At 53.9% G+C, this 2,500-nt stretch overlaps 1 non-coding gene across 1 annotated transcript; it reads left to right on the plus strand.

Moving 5' to 3' along the window:
• The first annotated feature begins 1,217 nt into the window (after positions 1 to 1,217).
• Positions 1,218 to 1,381, plus strand: LOC121869836. The gene has a single exon (XR_006089595.1). It is a non-coding gene; the product is annotated as a 5.8S ribosomal RNA (ribosomal RNA).
• Positions 1,382 to 2,500: the final 1,119 nt, after the last annotated feature.

Here is a 2,500-nt window from a genome sequence, read left to right on the forward strand (position 1 = left end):
GTTCTAACCATAAACGATGCCAACTAGCGATCCGCCGGCGTTATTCCCATGACCCGGCGGGCAGCTTCCGGGAAACCAAAGTCTTTGGGTTCCGGGGGAGGTATGGTTGCAAAGCTGAAACTTAAAGGAATTGACGGAAGGGCACCACCAGGAGTGGAGCCTGCGGCTTAATTTGACTCAACACGGGAAACCTCACCAGGCCCAGACACAGGAAGGATTGACAGATTGAGAGCTCTTTCTCGATTCGGTGGGTGGTGGTGCATGGCCATTCTTAGTTGGTGGAGCGATTTGTCTGGTTAATTCCGATAACGAACGAGACTCTGGCCTACTAAGTAGTCGACGGATTCCAGAAAATGGTGTCCAGTTCGGCGAACTTCTTCTTAGAGGGGATAAGCTGCAAATTCTAGCCGCATCTAGATTGAGCACAACAGGTCTGTGGATGCCTCTTAGATGTTCTACGCGACGCTACGCTACACTGAAGGATCAACGAGTTTTCCTCCGAGAGGAGCGGGTAACCCGTTCAAAGCCCTTCTTGATAGGGATTGGGGCTTGCAATTGTTTCCCATGAACGAGGAATTCCCAGTAAGTGCAAGTCATCAGCTTGCGCTGACTACGTCCCTGCCCTTTGTACACACCGCCCGTCGCTACTACCGATTGAATGATTTAGTGAGGCCTTCGGACTGGCGCTCTTGGATTGTCGGCCCCGTTGCCCGCGAGGGTTTTCTGGGGTCGTCGCCTCGAGCTGACGGAAAGATGTCCAAACTTGATCATTTAGAGGAAGTAAAAGTCGTAACAAGGTTTCCGTAGGTGAACCTGCGGAAGGATCATTAACAGAGAGAAAGAGAACGGGGCGCTCTTAAAACTACTACTCTCCTGATTTGGGCGGTCTCGGGCTATGCTCTGGCAACTCCAGCAGGGAAAGAGGACAATCCCGGCCCCCGCACCAAAAATAGGTACCACGCTGTGGGTGGACCACACTCGGGCGAGAGCGCGAAGACCGGAGGAGGACGGACAGGGCTTTGGACAGCTGCCCGTCCGTTCCTTACTACCGGCGAATAAGCCTCTTGACCCAAAAAGAGTGAAATTCTAGTGTCAAAAAACAACAACAAGCCGTCCGGCCAAACCCAAACCACAAACTTGGGCTATATCTGTCAAACCCTTTCATCGAGACTCGACCTGTGATGGTTAGTCGCAAAAAGACCAAATGGCAAATACACAACTCTTAACGGGGGATCACTCGGCTCGTGGGTCGATGAAGACAGCAGCAAACTGCGTGTCGGTATGTGAATCGCAAGAATACCAGATACATCGACAAGTTGAACGCATATTGCGGCGGCGGCAGCCATATGAGCTTGTCGCCGCCACTCCTCTACGAGGGTCGGAAATATACATCCATCGGTTGCTGCGAGTTCGGTGCCTGCTGACTGTCACCCCGACACGAGGGTAACCCGAACCGAGCTTCCGCCTTGGGGTTTAATCGCCCGCGCCTTGCGCGAGGCGTGCCCTTAAAAACAAGCCTATCACTAGCAAGTCCATGGACTTGGCGCACCCACATTCAACCACAAGAAAGCCGGGCACACACACACACATGTGTGTGTGTCCCGTCCCGACGACAGTTGTCGGCCTCGCAAATAACTGGAGGCGCTCTTTTGCCTGCTGTCCACAGAGACACGAATGGCCGTCGGCCGCTCATGGCTGATGCTGCACATGTTCTAAGAGGCACACGTCCTCCTCCTTCTCTCTCGGAGAAGAAGCACTCCATCCCACGAAGAGGAAACGAAACCGGGTCGGATATCTTTTAAGTAAGCCCCGCCGGAATTTCGTCTATCACCTCGAAAAGAGTGCTTGGCATGCATTGCAGTGGAACCTAAATTGATGAGTGCGCCTGGGCCCGCAGTCTACCATGTAGTGGCGCAGGCAGAGAGATGACAATTGCTCTCGTCGGGACGAGAATGTTTGGGTGACGCCGTGCTCTTCCTCACGCGCTCCTCCACCCTCTCCCACGGTCAGACGCGGTGTGAGCGTTATCTTTGAGAGTTCGCCACGAGTCCACGTCTGTCTCATGACAGGCCTGGGAGGGAGGCAGGGGGAGTTCTCTCTAAACGCGTTAAAGACGGTGTTGCGCCTCATAACGGCGCTCGCCGGAATAGAGCACTAGTTCTGCAGCCGGAAAGGCCGCTCACGCCAATTAATACTGCGACTCTCGCTCTCTTTCTCGGATAAACAAGTGCCACCGCTGTGGCATGCGGGAACGGGGAAAGAGGTCAAAGTTTAAGCGGCAAAGGTGTGGCCGAGTAAGGGCGGAACACGAGCGTATATGCATTAAAACTGTGTATATGACTCTGCGAGAGATGTTCTGCTGGAACACTTTTCCTATTGGCTATTTACCACTATTGATGTTGCTGAGAGGGCCGAGCACCTAAGCTGCTCGTTGAGAATGAGAAGGAACGGAGTCAGGGGTGGGAGTGCCGGCGCCATGGCCGCTGGTACCCCCGCGACA

This window comes from Homarus americanus, unplaced genomic scaffold (assembly GCF_018991925.1).
Source record: "Homarus americanus isolate GMGI-L3 unplaced genomic scaffold, GMGI_Hamer_2.0 scaffold13616, whole genome shotgun sequence".
NCBI classification, from domain to species: Eukaryota; Metazoa; Arthropoda; class Malacostraca; order Decapoda; family Nephropidae; genus Homarus; species Homarus americanus.